This window comes from Ambystoma mexicanum, chromosome 12 (assembly GCF_040938575.1).
Source record: "Ambystoma mexicanum isolate Mex_15411 chromosome 12, UKY_AmexF1_1, whole genome shotgun sequence".
NCBI lineage: Eukaryota > Metazoa > Chordata > Amphibia > Caudata > Ambystomatidae > Ambystoma > Ambystoma mexicanum.
The window spans coordinates 971,961,256-971,986,081 of NC_090936.1; the positions used below are offsets into that span (position 1 = coordinate 971,961,256).

Consider the following 24,826-nt stretch of genomic DNA (forward strand, 5'->3'; position numbering starts at 1 on the left):
GGGACATCCTTCGCAATGCGAATGGTCTCATTTTCTAAGACTTGGAGTCTGTGTATGCAGTTTTTACTTGCACCAGCTAGGAGTGCGTAGCACTAATCGATCCTCGGCAGAATAGTGGCTTGAGCTAATGTAATGCAGTTCCTTCCAGATACATATGGCCTGATGTGTTTTAGAAGTCTAAGGTGGTATTGACAACCTTTAACTATTTAACATAGGTTTGTGCAAACAAAGATAGGGTTCGGATTCTGGATTCATAACTGTTGATGATTGCCAACTCCCAGGCGTTCTGCAGGTTTTTATGCCCAGAGGCTGAGATGCAGGGTTGTGCCAAGAGATCCTACGATTTTGCATCTTTGACACCTTTTACAGTAGTGTCCTCATAATAGCATTTAAAGCAGAGCCGATAAGAAGGTTTTGTGCTAAATGGTGATCTGACTTTTTGACATAATTGACTCCCTACTTACTCAGTTCAACCATTTCTAGACTCCAGTGGTCTCTTGCTTTTCTGGTGACTCTGCACATAGCTATCAATCTTTCCCGATGGCCCCGGTTACTCGCTCAGATTCATTGCCAGCCATCACAATACTAGGAATTTGAGAAGTTTTTGTTAAGCGATGTCTGGTCTCTTTTACATGCACTCGCTAGAACAGTTCAGAGTGTCAAAAAGCTATTGGGGCAGTGTCTTGATCTCTCCGGTACAGAGAAAATGTACTCTGGCAGGAAGAGCTTGAGCTTTAGGTGCTGTACAGAGAATATTGTGCTTCTGGTTGAGATAAAACAAGATAAGGTAGCATGTGATGGAGGGACATGGGGTAGGAATGAGTAACTGGGACAATATTTGATGGCGTACTGCCTAGCTGTTTTTTGCTTATTTACATCCATCATATGTGTATTTTGAAAGACGGGGAACGAATGTGGTTTGCCCAGATCACAAGATTTCTTTGGTCAAACCCTGAACCCAGTTTAGCTGCACAAGCCAGCAACTCAACAGCATCTCCCCCCTTGCGACTTCCTTTTAGCACAGCACTTATTAATTAGTGTCCCCCTCTTTGCAGGTCTCCAAAGGTTAGGGTGTCTTGTCAGTTTATCATCTTACATGTACGGTGCATGGGCCTGGTGGAGTGGCTGCATGCAGCCCCCCTGTGGGATTGGATGAAGAGTTGTCTCTTTGCGTGACTCAGAACCCTTGTTTGAGCGTCCTGGCCATGAGCAGGTCCTTGCAGACAGGCTGGCTGGTTATATTGAGATCTCAGAAACAGGTCAAGCGCATTCCAGATCCAGGGCATCCGACCTGAGAGCCTTGCCTCTTGTTGGATCAATTTGAATTGGGTGGATGCCACCCTCAGAGGTTTCTGGCAGAGATATATTCAGGAGAAAGACTCGGAAGGTAGCTCTGTCCTGAATTCCAGAAAACCATGTGCACGACAGGCACTTACATTGGAACCTACGTTCTATTGGAGAGCTTTCAAGGCCAGTGTGGTGATGGGATAGTGTTTTTTCAATCCCAGGCAGATGCTGGTTGCCCAGTTCTATAGCCTCTGTAACTATGGTATTGTATGTTACTGGGACTTAAATCCACTACACTGCCACTTGCATAGGCTCCAGGCACTGTGGTGGAGCAAAAGATAGTGTGTTGCGTTAGGTTAGTGAGGAGAGGGGGAATTTCAAGAAAGCTTTGATGATGCGTCGATGCGTGCAGTTAGAAGTACCTGGTTGCTGTGTGTGGGTCTGTTTCTAGGTGGTCGGGGTTAGGAGCATAGAGGCATGTGTGTCCAGATGAGAACCTCATGGTCCATTGAGCTAATTATTCTTTCTTAGGAAGACCGCTGTACATTCTGTGGCAGCCGTCCCAGTTAGACACAACCTGGGACCTTGGTATTCTGAGTGTAAGAATGGAGGTTGTTGATGGTTCACTCCCTTTGCAGTAGTGGGGGTATCTTACTGAGCCTGTTTAGTTAATGGAGCACTCCCTTTGCAGTGGTGGAGGTACCTTACTGAGTAGGTTTAGTTGATGGGTCTCTCCCTTTGCAGTGGTGGCGTTATCTACATGAGCATGTTTAGTTGACGGGTCACTCCCTTTGCAGTGGTGGAGTTATCTTCTTGAGCATGTTTAATTGATGGGTCGCTCCCTTTGCAGTGGTGGAGTTATCTTCTTGAGCATGTTTAGTTGACGGGTCGCTCCCTTTGCAGTGGTGGAGTTATCTTCTTGAGCATGTTTAGTTGACGGGTCGCTCCCTTTGCAGTGGTGGAGTTATCTTCATGAGCATGTTTAGTTGATGGGTCGCTCCCTTTGCAGTGGTGGAGTTATCTTCTTGAGCATGTTTAGTTGATGGGTCGCTCCCTTCGCAGTGGTGGAGTTATCTTCATGAGCATGTTTAGTTGATGGGTCGCTCCCTTTGCAGTGGTGGAGTTATCTTCTTGAGCATGTTTAGTTGATGGGTCGCTCCCTTCGCAGTGGTGGAATTATCTTCATGAGCATGTTTAGTTGATGGGTCGCTCCCTTTGCAGCGGTGGAGTTATCTTCTTGAGCATGTTTAGTTGATGGGCCTCTCCCTTTGCAGTGATGGTGGTATCTTCCTGAGTACGTTTAGTTGATGGGCCTCTCCCTTTGCATTGATGGCGGTATCTTCCTGAGCATGTTTAGTTGATGGGCCGCTCCCTTCGCAGCGGTGGAATTATCTTCATGAGCATGTTTAGTTCGATGGGTCGCTCCCTTCGCAGCGGTGGAATTATGTTCATGAGCATGTTTAGTTGATGGGTCGCTCCCTATGCCATGGTGCAGGCATCTTCCTGAGCATGTTTAGTTGATGGGTCTCTCCCTTCGCAGTGGTGGAGTTATCTTCTTGAGCATGTTTAATTGATGGGTCGCTCCCTTTGCAGTGGTGGAGTTATCTTCTTGAGCATGTTTAGTTGATGGGTCGCTCCCTTTGCAGTGGTGGAGTTATCTTCATGAGCATGTTTAGTTGACGGGTCACACCCTTTGCAGTGGTGGAGTTATCTTCTTGAGCATGTTTAGTTGATGGGTCGCTCCCTTTGCAGTGGTGGAGTTATCTACATGAGCATGTTTAGTTGATGGGTCGCTCCCTTTGCAGTGGTGGAGTTATCTTCTTGAGCATGTTTAGTTGATGGGTCGCTCTCTTTGCAGTGGTGGAGTTATCTTCATGAGCATGTTTAGTTGATGGGTCGCTCCCTTTGCAGTGGTGGAGTTATCTTCTTGAGCATGTTTAGTTGATGGGTCGCTCCCTTTGCAGTGGTGGAGTTATCTTCATGAGCATGTTTAGTTGATGGGTCGCTCCCTTTGCAGTGGTGGAGTTATCTTCTTGAGCATGTTTAGTTGATGGGTCGCTCCCTTCGCAGTGGTGGAATTATCTTCATGAGCATGTTTAGTTGATGGGTCGCTCCCTTTGCAGCGGTGGAGTTATCTTCTTGAGCATGTTTAGTTGATGGGCCTCTCCCTTTGCAGTGATGGTGGTATCTTCCTGAGTATGTTTAGTTGATGGGCCTCTCCCTTTGTATTGATGGCGGTATCTTCCTGAGCATGTTTAGTTGATGGGTCGCTCCCTTCGCAGCGGTGGAATTATCTTCATGAGCATGTTTAGTTGATGGGTCGCTCCCTATGCCACGGTGCAGGCATCTTCCTGAGCATGTTTAGTTGATGGGTCTCTCCCTTCGCAGTGGTGGAATTATCTTCATGGGCATGTTTAATTGATGGGTCGCTCCCTTTGCAGTGGTGGAGTTATCTTCTTGAGCATGTTTAGTTGATGGGTCGCTCCCTTTGCAGTGGTGGAGTTATCTTCATGAGCATGTTTAGTTGATGGGTCGCTCCCTTTGCAGTGGTGGAGTTATCTTCATGAGCATGTTAAGTTGACGGGTCACTCCCTTTGCAGTGGTGGAGTTATCTTCTTGAGCATGTTTAGTTGATGGGTCGCTCCCTTTGCAGTGGTGGAGTTATCTACATGAGCATGTTTAGTTGATGGGTCGCTCCCTTCGCAGTGGTGGAATTATCTTCATGGGCATGTTTAGTTGATGGGTCGCTCCCTTTGCAGTGGTGGAGTTATCTTCATGAGCATGTTTAGTTGATGGGTCGCTCCCTTTGCAGTGGTGGAGTTATCTTCTTGAGCATGTTTAGTTGATGGGTCGCTCCCTTTGCAGTGGTGGCGTTATCTTCATGAGCATGTTTAGTTGATGGGTCGCTCCCTTTGCAGTGGTGAAGTTATCTTCTTGAGCATGTTTAGTTGATGGGTCGCTCCCTTTGCAGTGGTGGAGTTATCTTCTTGAGCATGTTTAGTTGATGGGTCTCTCCCTTTGCAGTGGTGGAGTTATCTTCTTGAGCATGTTTAGTTGATGGGCCTCTCCCTTTGCAGTGATGGTGGTATCTTCCTGAGTATGTTTAGTTGATGGGCCTCTCCCTTTGCATTGATGGCGGTATCTTCCTGAGCATGTTTAGTTGATGGGTCGCTCCCTTCGCAGCGGTGGAATTATCTTCATGAGCATGTTTAGTTGATGGGTCGCTCCCTTCGCAGCGGTGGAATTATCTTCATGAGCATGTTTAGTTGATGGGTCGCTCCCTTCGCAGCGGTGGAATTATCTTCTTGAGCATGTTTAGTTGATGGGCCTCTCCCTTTGCAGTGATAGTGGTATCTTCCTGAGTATGTTTAGTTGATGGGCCTCTCCCTTTGCATTGATGGCGGTATCTTCCTGAGCATGTTTAGTTGATGGGTCGCTCCCTTCGCAGCGGTGGAATTATCTTCATGAGCATGTTTAGTTGATGGGTCGCTCCCTTCGCAGCGGTGGAATTATCTTCATGAGCATGTTTAGTTGATGGGTCGCTCCCTTTACCACGGGTCAGTTATCTTCCTGAGGATGTATAGTTGATACGCTGCGCCCTTTTCCGCAGGTTGAGTTATCCTCCTGAGCAGATTGATGCGTCACTCCCTTTGCTGCGGTGGAGGCTTCTTCTTGAGCATGTTTAGCTGTTGGGGTGTTCCCTTTGTTATAGTGGAGGTATCTTCCTGAACATGTATTGTTGATATGTCTCTCCCTTTTCCGCGGGTTGAGTCATTTTCCTTAGCAGGTTGATGGGCCACTCCCTTTGCCGTAGTGGAGGCTTCTTCCTGAGTATGTTTAGTTGATGGTGCGTTCCTTTTTATCAGAGTGGCAGTATATTCCTGAACATGTTTAGTTGATGGCCAACTCCCTTTTTTGCGGGTTGGGTCATCTTCCTGAGCATGTATTGTTGATGGGTCGCTCGCTTTACCTCGGGTTCAGTTATCTTCCTGAGCAGATTGATGGGTCACTCCCTTTGCTGCGGTGGAGGCTTCTTCCTGAGCATCTTTAGTTGATAGGTCACTCCCTGTGCAGTGGTGGAGTTATCCTCTTGAGCATGTATAGTTGATTGGGTGCATCCTTTACCTCGGGTTCAGTTATCTTCCTGAGCAGATTGATGGGTCACTCCTTTGCTGCGGTGGAGGCTTCTTCCTGAGCATCTTTAGTTGATAGGTCACTCCCTGTGCAGTGGTGGAGTTATCCTCTTGAGCATGTATAGTTGATTGGGTGCATCCTTTATCTCGGGTTCAGTTATCTTCCTGAGCAGATTGATGGGTCACTCCTTTGCTGCGGTGGAGGCTTCTTCCTGAGCATGTTTAGTTGATGGTGCTTTCCCTTTGTCGCAGTGGAGGCATATTCATTAGCATATTAAATTGATCGGTCACTCCCTTTACAGCTGTGGTGGGATCTTCCTTAGTATGTTTAGTTGGTAGGTTGCTCCCTTTGCGGCAGTGCAGATATCTTCTTGACCATGTTTAATTGATAGGTCGCTTCTTATGCCATGGCCATCGCCTGAAAACTGAACATGGATTTTGTGTGAAATATGACTTCCAAATCTGGTTTTTGTACTCATCTACTGGGGCCAGAGAATATTTCCTAGAGCTCTAGGATTTTACAGCATATGCAATGAATTATGCTGTACATATAGGTCCTCATTACGACCCGTGCGGAATGGGTTAACGGGTTCCGCTAATGGATGCGGACCCGTTAACACCATTCCGCACGATTACGAGGTCCCCTCGCGGGACTCAGTAAGGACGCCTGGTAGAAACAGGCGTTGTTAACGGGTCCCGCGAGGGGAAGAGGGAGCTAACCGGCCCGTTGCTAGCTCGTAATCGGCCCGTTGCTAGCTCCCTCTCCCATTCCCATTGAGCCCTATTGGGGCTCACATGGGAATGGGGAAGGTCCGGGTCCGGGTTCCCAGAGAGAGGAATTACCAGACCCTCTGAACTCGGAATGGCCCGGTAATTCCCCATTCAGGGGACCCAGTAAAGGAGCCCGGTTTGGCGGCAGCCAAGGAGCTAATAGCTCCATGGCTGCCGCCAAACTCGTAATGAGGCCCATAGTTAATTATCATATATGCATATTGAAGTTTTTGACAAATTAGCAATTAGCAATATTGATACTGCTTTGTGCAAGGGGATCGTAGAGATGTCAATTCACCTTGTCTCTTTCAACGGAACATAACACAATGTACATACAGCAGCTGCTTTTTGAGAACATACTTTAAAATATATCTGAGATAGTGGCTTCCTCCAGGTATATTTTAAAAGCAGCAAGAAATAGTATGTGGCAGATGGATGAGGAGGAACGAAGAGCAAAGCAATAGGTGATTACTCTTGTTTTCCATTTTGAACAATTTCTTAAAAACTTTATTTTAAAAGGTTCGCAATTAATTAAGACCTTGGCATCACAAGAGCTCATATGAAAAGATCACAATGCTCAGTCAGCAACACCAGTGACGACATGTTACCTGATTAAGCCTAAGATTACTCTTCCAGGAAACACAGACCATCTGGGATCCTCCCCCCAATAACATAACAGATGCATTTGCAAAGCTTATGTTTACCCTCAGTGGGGACAGCAAAACAATAGAGGTGATGGCTGGAAGGTTTGGATTTAATCTTAAACTCTAGCATTGCTTTGGGCAACCCTACAAACCATTGTTCTTTGCCTGCCAAGCCATTACAAAAGGGGGAAGACCATATGCAAATCAGGCTTCGTCCCACCCCAAAAGGGGCAGTCCAGCCCGGTCTGTTTGGTCAATTCCCTTCTGAACAAGACCACAAGCATCCCCAAACATGTTTAAGCCTTTTGGGCCTCATCAGTGAGGGGTAGCTTTTGGTCTCTAGGCCCAGTAGGAACAGGACCCATGTCTGGGCATACACGTCCCACGCAGAGTTACCACAGCAAAACAATAGAGGTGATGGCTGGACGATTTAGAATTAATATTAACCTCTGGCATTGCTCAGAGAAACCCTCCAAACCATTGTTGTTTGCCTGCCAAGCCATTGCAAAAGGGGAAAGACCATATGCAAATCAGGCTGGGTCCCACCGTTCAGTGGGGCTTCATGATGCTCAATAACATATGTTTATTGTTACCAAACTCAATAATACTCATTTTATGGACCACAGAAGGATGAAGGGCTGAGTGGACTAACTGGTATTTGAACCTGTGGCCATGCGCTCAAACAAGATAGCTGGGGCGGACTCATTCCTCCACTCAGCCAGATCTGGCTGCTCAGATACATATGAACATCTACATACGTGTAAAGTCTGCAGTCTTACCAGGTGTCTTTAAGCCTCTTACATAGAAATATAAAGTTCTTTGCAAATAATAGGTCATCTACAACCTCTTAGACAGGCTTTGATTGTAAGTGCCGACTTAATAGACCACGACCTTCAAATACAACTCCTGGCCAGTGATAATGCCAGGTTATTAAGACACTTTCAATTTGCCGGCTTTATCCAGGCCACTCAAAAGCTATTTTGAGGAATTCTGTATTGACAAATACCAGTTATCTTATTGAGATGTGCAATCACTCCTTCCAAAATGGAACCAAACTTGGGAATGGCCATACCGTGTGTAAACATATAGCATTACTTGATCTGCTCCTTGGACTAATTCTACCATCTCCTATGTTAAGATAAACTCATTTAAATCTGAAATGTATACAGTAGATACTCCTTTACTTAGCATATAGGTTCCCCACCAATGTGTAATATTGGTAATATCCAAAAACAGCGAAATTGCCCTGTCCGCCATGTTGGAGCAGCGTATAGAGGGTGAACAGCAAATGCCTACAACCTCTCAAACCTGTTATCTAGGAGAGAATAGGAGGCGTTTCAGGTTCAAATGAAATGATGCCATTTGCCCCCGAAGGCCCCCCATATAAGGTAACACTGAAGATCTCTAACCTGACTGAAGTCCTATTCCCTTGAAAGTCAGACAAGGAGACAAACCTGCCATAAGGCAATATGTGCCCCGGGGTCTTGATATTAGTATCCACATAGGGTACTTGAATGTCTTTTTCCATGTTAGTGCCATATCAGTGTCCCGGTGGTGAAAGCTGGCTCAAATAGATCATCTTCCTCATACGTAGCTGCCGAGACCCAACCTGGAATCAGCCAAACAAGCACAACGACGCTCAACCTTTATGTGTGGGGCAGGTCATCCAGACACATACCAAAAGATGGAAAACTGGACCTGTGCCACTAGGTAATGGAGTTCAAAGTCAGAAGCTCCAATAGCACCCTGACAACTGGGCCGAGCAGTTTACGCTATCTCATCCTGACCTGCTTAGAGTCCATTTGGAACATTATGTTGGGAAACCAATCTGCAATTACTGATAATTTGACCATGCTACATAATGTTAAAGATGGCTGTGCACTGGAGACTGGGCGTGTGCTTGCCTGCAGGCATTCGCCCCCATCGCAGAGCTCTGAAGCCCTTTTCGCATCTTATGCAAGGAACTCAAAGCAGGAACAAACCAACACAGAGCACCTTGGCCACGGCCTCCGAAGACTCCAGGCAGCTTGCCCTGCACACAGAGCCAAAACACGAGAAAGAGAGACACACACAAAGACTGACAGAGCCTGATCTTGAGTGACATTGATAGATAAACTGACCCTTTCAGAGACTGATGCTGGCAGAGACTGATGCCACCAGAGACTGACACTGAAAGGTAATGACGAAAGGTATTGACACTGTCAGAGAATGAGAGAGGTGGACACTGTCAGAGACTGCCAAAGTGTAACTAAATCTGACACAGAAAGAGAATGACACGGAGAGCAGCCTTGGACTGGACTAAAGGGCAAAGGGCAATGCCTGAAGTGCTGCACCACCTGACTTACAAGGGACATTTTTGTGAGACAATGTTGGCTTGTTCAATGAGCTAATGCTGGTTGTTTTTAACAAGATATGCACCCAATATGCATTACAATTTCCTATTTGGAATAATGTTTGCCGAAAATGCGTCTCCTGCTGCTGCTCAGTTTGTGGCAAAAAGTAATCAAAAGTGTTTTGAAATTGTGAGCCAGTTTTTAATTGGTGTGGTAGTGTATTTGTTGTCCCAGTGTGACAATGGCTGAGAGAAAATGACAGAGACAGCCACAGGGGGACGATGCTGACACTGACAGAGACTGACACTGACTGATTCTGACAGGACACTGAGAGAGGCTGACATCGAGATAGATTGACAGAGAGGTCAAGAGGGCACAAGAATACAGAGAAAACCAGAAAGCACATAGAGTGCTGGATTGGTATGTGATGTGCCAGTTGCAACGAGCTAACGTTCAAAAAACAAAATCAAGAACAAAATAGAGAAATTCAACATTATTTTAAGCAGATGAAAAGAAAATTCACTTACAAATGCAATAAAAACCAATATATTTTAGAAAAAAAAAGAAACGAACAGGGGCAACATTATGTAATAGACCAAACAGCCAAAATTTAAATGGGGAAAGACTGAGCAGAAATAAAGGATTTGAACCATTTCCAAATGTAAGCAAATGCACTGCCAGAATGATCCTGGGATGGGATACGTGTGGATGGCGAGGAGGATTTGCCGGTACAACTGGATTACAGAATTTACCGCTTTTAAATCTGTACTTCCTTACTCCAGTTGCAAGCAATCCACCAAAGACCTATGAAGCTTGTCTGATATAAGGAGGTTTGCTAAATCGCTGGGCCATCTAAGTCGTACAGCATTTCTTAAGCACTTGTAATGTGAGCAGCTGCTGTTGCCCGCGATTAAGCTGGCACACGAGGTACAGATAATTGCATCATCCATCTATATGTGGATGCTTCTCTTCTCTCCGCAAGAGGGAGGAAGTAATGCTTCACGAGGACATTGGTTGGCTAAGGATGCTGCTGGTGGCTCGCTGAGGAGAAGGGTAACTCTATTGAGGCTCAAAGCTGGTCTTGGGAGGGCAGACGTAGTTGGGTTGGCTCATCCAGTGGTCACTTTTTTCAGCCTGGGTCTGTTGACCGCCACTACTATAGAAAATACCAGAGCATGCCCTGGATACGCCGACAGTTCTGGCTTTTGTGTAGGCATGGGATAAGCATATGCCAGGTAGCTGTGTCCATCCTTGTATACATCTCCCTGCTATCTGTACTCCAACGCAATCGTTTATATTAATTTATTTATTTAATAGGTTATCGTTTATCAAAATCCTTTCACATGTCAATTGGACTTAGAAATTAATGTGCAAAAACCGAAAATTATAATTATGAAGTCGAAATACTCAGAAAATTAGGGACACATTTAAATGAAATTTGGGCCAGGTAAAAATCGAAATCATTTAGTGTATTGAGTATTCGGGGTACGATCTGTTGGCCAAATAGCAAAGTATCTGTAAAAGCAACCAGGGTTTAGGTCCGCAGCTAAAGCCATGGCTGGCCAAATAAAACTGATTGAAACACGTGTTGGTTGTTATTCAATTTTTTCAGTAATTACATTTCATAATCAGAAGATTTTAGCAAAATTGATTTTATGGTGCCGAATTAGATGGAACTGCATGTGGAGAAATCGAAGCACAATAGTGGCGTTGTGTTTTAACTTTACCAACGGGTGTGCCTATGAGCGCAGTTTGTCACAAGCTCAGCCTGCTCTCTATTAAGAGCCAAATAGATTGGAAAAGGCTGCAACTTTTATAGATATGTATGTTACCTCCCTTAAATACTCTATATAGTCATTTACATAAATTAGGTTTAACCAAGTCAGGTGAGGTATTGAACCGATGGGTGTAGGAATGCACTAAAAGTCTCCAGTTGGCGGATTCTACAATTATAGAGCTGACTGAAATGTCATTTCACACTATTACACCCTGTACCTATTCCTAAGTAGCGGCATCAAAAAACTAAAAAGACGTCTTTAAAAAGATTTTTAAAAAGGTCCTTATAAAGTGCACTTTATGTTACAAAAATGATTTTGCCCAATCTTTACTTGATAGACAGCCTGGCCAGGGATGTGCTGAAGAAGGTCTTTCAGTGTGCGCCTCGATCTTTGCAAGCTGCAGGCAGAGCAGTAGCTGTAAGCAGGGGGCACGTAAAGTCTTTTCAGCTACACTGCATATGTCATAGGCAGCCTGGCACCAGAGCAGCAGCAGCGTGGGGGGAAGGAGGCCCTTTCAGGGAGTCCTGGCCGGGACGCGTATGCCAGAAGCGGGCTGGCATTAATTGCATTATTATTACTGTTATTATGATATTTATTGAGTGCTGACCTAGCTTTGAGAAGCAACGGAGCGCTTTACAAAGATATAAAACAGTACCTATACACATGAGAGTGCTTTGCAGAGGTGTGCAACCGGACATATATACAGTGGGGGGGATTCAGAGGGGGATTCAGAAGGACAAAGGGGAGGGGTACCGCGGTACAGGGTGGGGGGGACTAGAGCGGCGGATGGCATCTAGCGAGTCAAGTGGCATGGGGCAACATAATGGCCTAGGTGTTGAGGAGGAGAGACCTCTTGAAGAGGTAGGCCTTGAGTTCTTTTCTGAATTGTAGGAGCGTGGGGGCGAGTCTGATTCTGACAGGGAGGAGGTTGCATAGTCTGGTGACGTAGGCAGAGCAGTCTTCTTTTCTGGTCCATTCCTTTTGCAGCAGATGGGGACCCCAAATAAGTCTTTGCATCCGGGCGTGTGACAGCAGCGGCCTGGATTTTTAGAGCAGGCCCGCCCTGGCAGGATGCCGGCCTGACAACAGTCACATGGCACGCTCCTTCCTTGCTGTGGAGTGCCACGCGGTTCAGGAAGGTAGGGAGGCAGGGATTTGGGGTGCACCTGGTCCCTGCAGGGAGTTACAAGCCGTGAGTCTAGGCCGTGCGGTGAAGAAAGTGTGGCGCCTCGTCGGGCACCAGAAAGCCACTCGACGAGAAGACTAGAGTGCAGCGCTGAATGAACGTGCACCGACACTCTTGGCAACAGGGCACCGTTTGATAAAGATCCCGGCAGGAGCAACCAACCGGTCCTTTTTAGACGTCAATAGGCATACATCCGTGAACAGCATTAGCTTTCTTTGGCTAGAGTTTTTATCACCATGTGCAGACTCAGACTGTACCTCTGTACTAAACGTTTTCAGCACCATGGACAACGCTGAACTTCTGCTATTGGAGTTTTCAGTACTAAGGAAAACCCTTTCGCTGGAGTTTTCGATAACAGGGACAGATGTGCCCCAGTGCCTCTGCCCTTTTCAGCACCATGGTCAGCACTGTTCTTCTGCTGCTGGTGTTCAGCGACATTGAAACCACTGCTTTTCAATCTCATTAATAAAATGCTGTTCTGAGGAATTTTGCATCACCCTCATTCTCTCTAGTCGCTCATATGGAAATAATATGGAAATACTAAATATATGTAGAACATGACATATTTAAACTACAACATATAAATCAAAAATTCCAGTCAGCAAAATTGGTTTATTTATTTATTTATTGGATACTTGTATGGCACCTATACACAAGTCAGGCGCCATAAGACAAATTTGGGGGAGGATGAAGAGACATAGGAAAAGAAAATTACAAAACGACAATAACGGTTATATTGGCCTTGTGACAATCCTGCCGTGCAAGTTCAAGACAAAGGTGTTAAGTGCGTAGGAGGGAGGAGAGGGTGAAGTGCAGCAGGGGGTGTCCAAGAGGGAGTGGGGAGGGTGCGGGGAGCAAGTGCTGGGGGGCCAAGAAGGCAAGTGCCAGAGGAAAGAGAGGGGGAAGGGAGGATGGGTGCGATGGACAGGGTGGACCAGGTACGGTTAGTCCTGGGAAGGGTGCCCGAGGGCAAGTGCTGGCAAGTAATGCTGGGAGGACTGGTAGAATGGTGGTCTGGCCATTGGATGACTCAAACAGGACCAGGCCCCAGTAACATCGGCAGAGGGGCGTTAGAAAGGGAGGGGAGATGGAAGGAAGAGGAGAAAAGGAAGGTCTTGAGAAGTTTCCGGAACTTAAGACTATCCGGCTCAAGTCTGAGGGGGGCTGGGAGGCAGTTCCAGAACCTGCTGAGGAATGGGATATACCTCCCACTCTCTGCTTGGAGAAACGTTTGACCAGCTGTGAGTTTGGGAATAATATTAAAAACAGGTGATATTTGCAAATACCGCCTGTTTTTACCCCCTGTCAAAGTATGAGATTAGGCAGCATGGGGTATTCCCAGGGATAGTGGATGCTTTGAAACCACCTAATTAGGAGGTCAACTACTGCATAAAAGCACCTTCAGTTTTTCCCTGCGCCCAAAATGTGGAGGTAAAAATATAATGATCAACACCCCACGAGTTTCCAAACGTTATTCCATGAAGTGAAAGGGAGCACAAGTGTTTCCCTGCACCTAAAGGAAACAATTAAAATGTGAGGATTTTCTGGTGTCTGATGACATTTTCAAAAATTGTACAACAGGAGCATGAGCCGCCTCACTGCAAAGCCAATGTCCACCCTCAAAACTGAGGTGGAAATGTTTTACAAAAAATAGTTAAACACAAATAATGCATAATTTATGAAATCCTGCAAGCAATAGTACTGGAAATCCCCATCTGTTATTGACATGCCAGTGGACTTCCTATAGTCTGGCTGATTCCAATCATTTTGCCACACGTGGTCATTCTTGTTAAAAAAATCCAGCGCCCTCCTAATGAGGGCCTTAGTAAATCAAAAGATAACCACACATAGAAATCAACAACCTATAGAAACCAAACGCACATATACACTTTTAAAATAACCAAACATTTAGTTTTAATTTTTATTTAATTTAAATTAAATGTATTTATAAAGCGCCGCAAACAACCGCCCGAAGGCATAGGGGCGCTACACACTAAATAGGATACAGACACAGCCAACAACAACAACCAATACAGACAGAAGATACAGCAGTAAAGCGTTGATGCATAATAGTCAAACACCGTGCAAAAACCTAAGGCAAAAAAGGTGTGTTTTGAGTATCTGCTTAAATGTTTCGAGCCATTCAATGCACCTAAGATCGAGGGGCAGCGCATCCCATGCAATAGGTGCACAGCAGAAAATGTGCCTCCACTCACTGTAAACAGTTTAGTCTTTGAAACAAGAATCCAATTAGAGTCATTAGATCTTTAAGATCTCTGAATGAGTCTTTTAACCAGGTTTTCTGCCAGATAGTCTGGTTTTGTACCCGACAGGCATTTATGAGTTTTTGTAAGAAGTCGGTGTGAGATTCTGGCATCCATAGGCATCCATTCTCCTCTTCAGCCCTTCCACCACTCTCACTATTCTGAACCACCTGCAGTCTTCAACAGTCACCCTTACAAATGCCCACCAGGAGGCTGCTACAATAATCCATTTTGTACCAATAATAGCCCTGGCCACAGTGACACAATTCTTTTTGGACAGATAGGGCTGTATATGTGTCAGCGGTTTAATATGATAAGCTTATGTGGAAACAAGGCTGTTGACCTGGGCTCGCAAGCTCATGGTTTGGTCCCAAAAAAACACCTAGTGTTTTGACCTTTGCCTGCATGGCAATTTTGCAGCCTGCAATCAGAGAATGCTGATTTTCAGGACCCACTTTCGGTAGCTTAGCCCCTGCACTGGCAATCATGAGCTCGGTCTTATCGTCATTAAGGGCTCGCCCATTCTTTATCATCCAGGCCTGACTCCGTGAATACACTCTATTACTATTCTTCAGGTTCTCTTCATACACCCCGTACAAGGGAATTATGCACTGTGTATCATACGCGTAGTTTGTAAACTTCACTTCTACCTGTCCTCCAGCAGTTAGAATAGCGGTAAGGTACAAATATTGTACAATGATGGCGAGAGACAGCCACCTTGCTGGACGCCGTGCTGATTCTTTCCTGGGTCTGCCTCTGTCATACCATTAAATACCCTTGCTAACCGATTCTCCAAGAATGATGCCACCGAGGATACTGCTGAGATGGAAAAAGCGGCCACCTTCTGAAGTCTTTCCGTCAACCGGGCATGGTCCACCAGGTTGAATGCAGCTGTCAGATCTAACAGCATTAGCAATACCATTAGCCCCTTGTTGAAAGATTGTAATATACTCTACTTAAAGTCTAGAAGGGCTGTCTCTGTCCCACGGGCTGGACTAAAATGAGACTGACACTCAGGATGTTGTTGTTAGACAAGTGATCCCGGACTTGCAAATAGACACCCAATCAAGTATTTTCAGCAGGAATTGCATATTTGTGATCGGCCGATAATTGGCCAGAAGGCGGGACAATTGAAGCCTGTTTTTTTTCAATAAAAGTGCAATCCAGGCATTCTTAATGCATTTAGGCACATAACACTCCTTAAATAACAGGTTTACAAATTAAGTTATGGCAATAATCAGGGATGGGAACTCTAATTGCGGGGCACACATTACCCTTCCAGCTAGTTGGCTTAAGCTTCATGATATCTGTCGTCTCTGCCTCTGTTACCGGTTTAAATCTAAACTCTGTCCATGCATCCTCCATCCCACCCTCAGAAATTAACCAGCTGCTTTTCATATCAATACTTTCTTTAATCCTATGCAGTTATTGAACATGGCCTCTTGAATCAAGTCGTACCAAGTGGTATAATTGGGAAACTCAACCGTTCTTTTTGGACATGAATTCTCCAGCTCCTTAAGGATTTTAAACAATTCATGCGAATCACGCGCTGCATTTCGTAATCCTGGTATTATACATAGATATTTTAGCTTCAATAAACAACATTTTATATTCCTTGGCTGCTCTCAAATAAGCCTCCCTATCGCCTGTCGCTCTAGATTTTGCCCATATGTTTTCGTTTGCGTGGTTTCATCCCTTGTAATTCCGGCGAGTACCAAGCAGTCGCTTATTTGCACGGAAAGGATCTAGCCTCATTACACGGAAGGCGGTAAGGGTTAACGGTCACCGGTAATGGTACCGGTGACCATTAACCCTTACCCCCTTACTACGAGGTCCCTTTGCGGGTAGGTACTTTAACGCCTGCTGTTTAGCAGGCGTTAAAAACCAACCCGCAAAGGAACCATGGTGCTAATTACGGTACCGCAATTTGCGGCACCGTAATTAGCGCCTTCCCCATTCCCATAGAACCCTATGGGGTAAAATGGGAATGGGGAAGGGCAATGGTGGAAGGGGGAATTACCGCCCCGCCAACCTTGGAATAGGGTGGTAATTCCCCTTTCCACCAAGGCGGTGGCGGTATTTTACCGGCATGGACCAAGGTGCTAATAGCACCTTGGTCCTCCTCCTACCGTGTAATGAGGCCCCTAGTCTTTAATGGGGCAATAACATTGACAGTATTACATGTGACATCCTGGTACATATGTGGCACATCCTTAGCAGATTCTACATTTGCGAAAGGAAGATGGCCATAGCCTCTGGAGAACACTTTCGAAGATACCTTGATGTTATGATCATTCTGCCTATTTTGGTCCTACTCACTCTCCTAGGGAACTATACCTAAAGATGATAAAATAGTGCTGCGACCAAGGGCAAGGGGACACCGTCGGCTCACTAATTTGAGTATGAAATGTTGCGGCACCTTTGATGTGAGTGGCTATATGTACCTGCTGATTAAAGTCCAGTTCTTTGAGCGATGAATGAAGCCTCATAGCAGTCTGGTCTGAGGAGTCACTGAGCCACAAATGAAAGTCTCCCATAAGAATAAACTTAGATGTGGGTTTTAATAGAGGGAGTTCCATGTTGAACAATTGATTTGGGAACTCAGGCCTGGGTGTAGGTGGTCTATATAGTAGAACTAAGCTGACTGGAGTGTTAGCATCTGTAAGGACTGATATGCATTGTCTCACAGCCCTCTGGTCCATGAATTCCTACTTCCCATACCTGTAGGTCCGATCTATAGATACATGCTAATCCACCTCCTTTCCCATTGGGTATATCTGCCCTAACACATCATACCCTGCTGGAATTGCCAGGGACAGAGAGGGACCGGCTGCTTTATCCAACCAGCCCCTCGTCAGAGCGCAAATAGCAATTGTGTTCAAGGTGATATAATCCGCCATTTCGGATGCATGTTTTAATATCGACCTCGTATTTAAGAGCATTCGTTTAATCTGATTCGTCTTCCAAGTTCTTGGTTTGCATTTTAAGCTAGGCCTATCATTAGTAGTATGAAATCCTAGATCCACATCTCTGCCCAAAGTATTACTATTAATAATGTCTAACTCCTGAAAGACAGCAGACGATGCTGGATCTGCTTCCAAACCTGATGAGGACTACCCTCAGCCCGACGATAGGTAACTGGCAATGAATACATCTCCTTCACATTAACAATCATGGGCAAGTTATTTGTAATGGGCATATTACATGTCAGCTCACTGCGAACAACGGTCAAATCCGCAAGCTCAAGCTTCTTCACTGCAGGTGTACACAGTGCAGAATCATGAGAAAGCGTGTTTGCCAAGCTTCCTCCATGCACCCCAAAGTATTCTCACTCAACGCCCCATCCAGAGAGTTGTCCCTAACTCCAAGGAGAATATTTCCACCGTCCATAAAGGAAATGGGAATCCTATGCTCCCTTATAGTCCCAAAGCATGGCTCGCAAGATACCTCATGCAAGTAAGAAGCTTCCGAGGACTGCACCACCGATGACACCGGCTCGTACTCAACATTACTATTACCTCCTACCATTCCCTGGCCCACCAATGGTTGTGGCACGGCCGGGGTAGCCAAAGCACGAGATAGGTAATGTTGCAGTACGCTGTTCTCTCCCTTTGACTTCAATGTAAAAAACAATTGTACATCACAGAAGCCATTTATTCATTCATTTAATATGCATCTAGCACTTAAGTGTTGTATATACAACACACAACGTGATAAAAATACACAGATAAAAGAGTGATAAAAATTACAAATAATACATACAATTGTATACATACATAAAACACTTAAAAAACCATTGGTGATTAAAATACCTCAATTTACTTTAAAACTCCTAACCCTCATATACTTAGAAATTATATTAAAATCCACTAAAATCATTGTACCAGTTACAACTCATAGAATTTGTAACATTTCTGTGTATTTCCAATAAAATTTCACCAAGAAGTAATTTATACCTGCTCCATGTTACCGGCAACAGAATGTTCCAGTAAGGGTACTTTCGAAAATAAGATAACACCGGTTTAAAACAAACCTACCTCGACGGTTACCACATCCACACAGTGATCTGCCTGCCACACCCAGATGCAAATGAGCCTGAACGCACCGGCGCCAACTAGTCACCAACAGAAAGAAGTGGGCGGCAGCTAGGCCCGCTGGAAGCAGTTGTACTTCTAACTGAACAAATATACTCAAATCTACTCCATGATTAACACAAACAGCGTAACGAAATGATGTACTTTTAAAATCACAATGCTAAATAGCGCAACATTACTTTCACAATTCACACGCACCACATGTATAGAGATCCAACAAAAGGGCAGAAGAAGCAATACATGTGTTATCCCTTTCATTGATTGAGGTTCTCAATCTCTGCTCATTCTACCCACCTGTCGGTCTCCATTTAGCATGCCATTTGTCTCCTCACTTAGGGGCTCATTATGAGTTCCCCGGTATCCCACCGGTAATTCCGGCGGGATACCAGAGAACTAACGTTCCCGATATCCCAGTGTCACCGGGATATCACGGGATGCAAGACACTGGTAACTCCCCATTCCATGGAGTCCCACAGCACTGCATGGGATAGGGTTACCCAAATTACTGACTGGCACTGTTGGTAACGGTGCCGGGGATTCAGGCATTCATCTGTCGGTAGGGGCCTGATCTACTGACAGGGCACCTACCAGCACCTTATTTCCAGACCGGCAATCTTGTAATGAGCCGCTCTCTTTTCACCTAGGGCTCCCTATCTTTCTCCCAGTGTAGCACCATACATTACAGGCCCTTCATCTCTCATTTCAGCCTGTGATCCACCTGATTTAAGGCAGGTGTTCTGTCTAAAAATACTACCCTACGCCAGCCCAGCCCATCGATCACAGGATCATACTCTTGCGTCATGTTCCTCCATTCATCACAGGAGTCTGTATCTCCTCCTCCTGGCCTTCCATTCATCAAAAGCTCGCATCTGTTTCTTCTTTCTCCTCACTCTGTCACGTGATGAATCACAAGCCTTTTCTTTCTTCGCACCTTGCCGTCTGCTAACATCCACAGTGCATCTCTTTTCTCATCACCCAGTCTCTCCCTTCATCGTGGGTTTTCTGTAGCCCATGCAATTCCTCCAGTCACCAGAGAAAACCTGTCTCTGTGGCTCTTAATTCAGATCCTCATGTCTCCCCCTCCCACTTCTCAGCCTCGCAGCTTCATTTACCAGATAATCACTTTCTTATTGTTGTCACCTCTCAGGCTATGTCCATCCCTCTCTGTGTCTCTATTATTCGCACACGCTTATTCGCACCTTGAAACACTTGTGTACAGGCGTGTCATAAATGCCATATAATATGTCTATGCCTATCTTTCTCACTGTGTGCTTCTATCACTCTCACACTGATTGAACGCCCTGAGGCCAACGGGCGTGTTGGTGCAATACAAAAAATCAATAGACTAGACACCCTGCCTATCTTTCTCGCCCTGTGCCTCTATCAATTTCACACTCTGCCTATCTTTCTCAACCTGTGCCTCTATCAATTTCACACTCTGCCTATCTTTCTCAGCCTGTGCCTCTATCAATCTCACCCTGTGCCTCTATAAATCTCACGCTCTGCTTATGTTTCTCACCCTTTGTCTCTATCAATCTCACCCTGTGACTCTATCAATCTCACACTCTGTCAATCGTTCTCACCCTGTATTTATTTATTTACATTTATAAAGCGCTCACACAGCCCGCAGGCATCGAGGCGCTGTTACAGGAATTGTTTGTTTTTCTTAATTGCGAAGTTGTGTTTTTTTGTCTTAGTTACGTATTTATAACGCGCTTAAACACCCGGAGGTTTCTAAGCGCGGACCCGGGGATTGAACCTGTTGCTGCTTTGTGTCGTCTTGCTTCCAAGACACGCACGCTGCCGCTGAGCTATCCTCCCAGGGCTGCCTCTATCCTTCTCACCCTGTGCCTCTATCAATCTCACACTGTGCCTATCTTTCTCACCCTGTGCCTCTATCAATCTCACCATGTGCCTCTATCAATATCACACTCTGCCTATCTTTCTCAGCCTGGGCCTCTATCTTTCTCACCCTGAGCCTCTATCAATCTCACACTCGCTGTCTATCTTCATCACCCTGTGCCTCTATCAATCTCACACTCTGCCTATCTTTCTCACCCTGTGCCTCTATCAATCTCACACTTTCTGCCTACCTTTATCACCCTGTGCCTCTATCAATCTCACACTCTGCCTATCTTTCTCACCCCGTGCCTCTATCAGTCTCACCATGTGCCTCTATCAATCTCACACTCTGCCTATCATTCTCAGCCTGTGCCTCTATCTTTCTCACCCTGTGCCTCTATCAATCTCACACTGTGCCTATCTTTCTCACCCTGTGCCTCTATCAATCTCACCATGGGCCTCTATCAATCTCACTCTCTGCCTATCTTTATCACCCTGTGCCTCTATCAATCTCACCCTGTGTCTCTATCAATCTCTCACTCTGCCTATCTTTCTCAGCCTGTGCCTCTATCTTTCTCACCCTGTGCCTCTATCAATCTCACACTCTCTGCCTATCTTTCTCACCCTGTGCCTCTATCAATCTCACACTCTCTGCCTATCTGTCTCACCCTGTGCCTCTATCAATCACACACTGCCTATTTTTCTCACCCTTTGCCTCTATCAATTTCACCCTGTGCCTCTATCAATCTCACAATGTTCCTCCCTCAATCTCACACTCTGCCTATCTTTCTCATCATGTGCCTCTATCTTTCTCACCCCAGGCCTCTATCAATCTCACACTCTGCCTATCTATGTCACCCTGTGCCTCTATCAATCTCACACTCTGCCTATCTTTCTCACACTGTGCCTCTATCAATCTCACCCTGTGCCTCTATAAATCTCACACTCTGCCTATGTTTCTCACCCTGTGCCTCTATCTTTCTCACACTGTGCCTCTATCAATCTCACCCTGTGCCTCTATAAATCTCACACTCTGCCTATGTTTCTCACCCTGTGCCTCTATCAATCTCACAATGTTCCTCTCTCAATCTCACACTCTGCCTATCTTTCTCATCATGTGCCTCTATCTTTCTCACCCCATGCCTCTATCAATCTCACACTCTGCCTATCTATGTCACCCTGTGCCTATCAATCTCACACTCTGCCTAACTTTCTCACCCTGTGCCTCTATCTTTCTCACACTGATTGAGCGCCCTGAGGCCTACGGGCGTGTTGGCGCAATACAAAAAACCAATAGAATAGAATAGACACTCTACCTATCTTTCTCACCCTGTGCCTCTATCAATCTCACCCTCTGCCTCTATCAATCTCACACTCTGTCTATCTTTCTCACCATGTGCCTCTATCAATATCACAGTCTGCCTATCTTTCTCACCCTGTGCCTCTATCTTTCTCACAGTCTGCCTATCTTTCTCACCCTGTGCCTCTATCTTTCTCACAGTCTGCCTATCTTTCTCACCATGTGCCTCTATCTTTCTCACCCTCTGCCTCTATCAATCTCACACTCTGCCTATCTTTCTCACCCTGTGCCTCTATCTTTCTCACAGTCTGCCTATCTTTCTCACCATGTGCCTCTATCTTTCTCACCCTCTGCCTATCTTTCTCACCATGTGCCTCTATCTTTCTCACCCTCTGCCTCGATCAATCTTACACGCTGCCTATCTTTCTCACCCTGTGCCTCTATCAATCTCACAGTCTGCCTATCTTTCTCACACTGTGCCTCTATTAATCCCACTCTCTCTGCCTATTTTTCTCTCTGTGTGCCTCTATTAATCCCACACTCTCTGCCTAACCTTCTCTCCTTATCCCTCTTTTAATCCCACACTCTGTCTCTTTTACTTTCCCCATCCCTCTATTAATCCCACCCTCTCTGCCTATCTTTCTTTCCCTGTGCCTCTATTAATCCCACACTCTCTGCCTATATTTTTTTCTCTGTGCCTCTATCAATCTCACACTCTCTGCCTATCTTTCTCACCCTGTGCCTCTATCAATCTCACACTCTCTGCCTATCTGTCTCACCCTGTGCCTCTATCAATCACACACTGCCTATTTTTCTCACCCTTTGCCTCTATCAATTTCACCCTGTGCGTCTATCAATCTCACTCTCTCTGCCTATCTTTCTCAGCCGGTGCCCTATCTTTCTCACCCTGTGCCTCTATCAATCTCACACTCTCTGCCTATCTTTCTCACCCTGTGCCTCTATCAATCTCAAACTCGGCCTATCTTTCTCACTCTGTGCCTCTATCTTTCTCAACCTGTGCTTGTATCAATCTCACACTCTCTGCCTATCTTTCTCACCCTGTCCTTTTATCAATCGCACACGCTCCCTCTCTTTCTCAACCTGTGCCTGTATCAATCTCACACCCTCTGCCTATCTTTCTCACCCTGTGCCTCTATCTTTCTCACCCCGTGTCTCTATCAATCTCACACTCTCTGCCTATCGTTCTCAACCTGTGCCTCTATCAATCTCACACTCTGCCTATCTTTCTCACACTGTGCCTCTATCAATCTCACCCTGTGCCTCTATAAATCTCACACTCTGCCTATGTTCTCACCCTGTGCCTCTATCTTTCTCACCCTGTGCCTTTATCAATCTCACAATGTTCCTCCCTCAATCTCACACTCTGCCTATCTTTCTCATCATGTGCCTCTATTTTCTCACCCCATGCCTCTATCAATCTCACACTCTGCCTATCTATGTCACCCTGTGCCTATCAATCTCACACTCTGCCTAACTTTCTCACCCTGTGCCTCTATCTTTCTCACACTGATTGAGCGCCCTGAGGCCTACGGGCGTGTTGGCGCAATACAAAAAACCAATAGAATAGAATAGACACTCTGCCTATCTTTCTCACCCTGTGCCTCTATCAATCTCACCCTCTGCCTCTATCAATCTCACACTCTGCCTATCTTTCTCACCATGTGCCTCTATCAATATCACAGTCTGCCTATCTTTCTCACCATGTGCCTCTATCTTTCTCACCCTCTGCCTATCTTTCTCACCATGTGCCTCTATCTTTCTCACCCTCTGCCTCGATCAATCTTACACTATGCCTATCTTTCTCACCCTGTGCCTCTATCAATCTCACAGTCTGCCTATCTTTCTCACACTGTGCCTCTATTAATCCCACTCTCTCTGCCTATTTTTCTCTCTGTGTGCCTCTATTAATCCCACACTCTCTGCCTAACCTTCTCTCCTTATCCCTCTTTTAATCCCACACTCTGTCTCTTTTACTTTCCCCATCCCTCTATTAATCCCACCCTCTCTGCCTATCTTTCTTTCCCTGTGCCTCTATTAATCCCACACTCTGCCTATATTTTTTTCTCTGTGCCTCTATTAATCCCACCCTCTCTGCCTATCTTTCTTTGCCTGTGCCTCTATTAATCCCACACTCTCTGCCTATATTTTTCTCTCTGTGCCTCTATTAATCCCACACTCTCTGCCTATATTTTTCTCTCTGTGCCTCTATTAATCCCACACTCTATGCCTATATTTTTCTCTCTGTGCCTCTATTAATCCCACCCTCTCTGCCTATCTTTCTTTCCCTGTGCCTCTATTAATCCCACACACTCTGCCTATATGTTACCCTACCCAGCCATTCATCACTGGCTCCCCACCTCTCTCTCACCCTCTCCAGCCATTCATCACTGGCTCCCCACCTCTCTCTCACCCTCTCCAGCCATTCATCACTGGCTCCCCACCTCTCTCTCACCCTGCCCAGCCATTCATCACTGGCTCCCCACCTCTCTCTCACCCTGCCCAGCCATTCATCACTGGCTCCCCACCTCTCTCTCACCCTGCCCAGCCATTCATCACTGGCTCCCCACCTCTCTCTCACCCTCTCCAGCCATTCATCACTGGCTCCCCACCTCTCTCTCACCCTGCCCAGCCATTCATCACTGGCTCCCCACCTCTCTCTCACCCTGCCCAGCCATTCATCACTGGCTCCCCACCTCTCTCTCACCCTACCCAGCCATTCATCACTGGCTCCCCACCTCTCTCTCACCCTACCCAGCCATTCATCACTGGCTCCCCACCTCTCTCTCACCCTCTCCAGCCATTCATCACTGGCTCCCCACCTCTCTCTCACCCTCTCCAGCCATTCATCACTGGCTCCCCACCTCTCTCTCACCCTACCCAGCCATTCATCACCGGCTCCCCACCTCTCTCTCACCCTCTCCAGCCATTCATCACCGGCTCCCCACCTCTCTCTCACCCTACCCAGCCATTCATCACCGGCTCCCCACCTCTCTCTCACCCTCTCCAGCCATTCATCACTGGCTCCCCACCTCTCTCTCACCCTCTCCAGCCATTCATCACTGGCTCCCCACCTCTCTCTCACCTTCTCCAGCCATTCATCACCGGCTCCCCACCTCTCTCTCACCCTCTCCAGCCATTCATCACCGGCTCCCCACATCTCTCTCACCCTACCC

The 24,826-nt window shown here is 46.1% G+C and overlaps 1 protein-coding gene across 2 annotated transcripts in view; it reads left to right on the top strand.

Moving 5' to 3' along the window:
• MAPK8IP2 (mitogen-activated protein kinase 8 interacting protein 2) overlaps positions 1 to 24,826 on the top strand; it is a 451,558-nt gene that overhangs the window by 101,173 nt on the left and 325,559 nt on the right. The gene's annotated exons all lie outside the window — the stretch shown is intronic.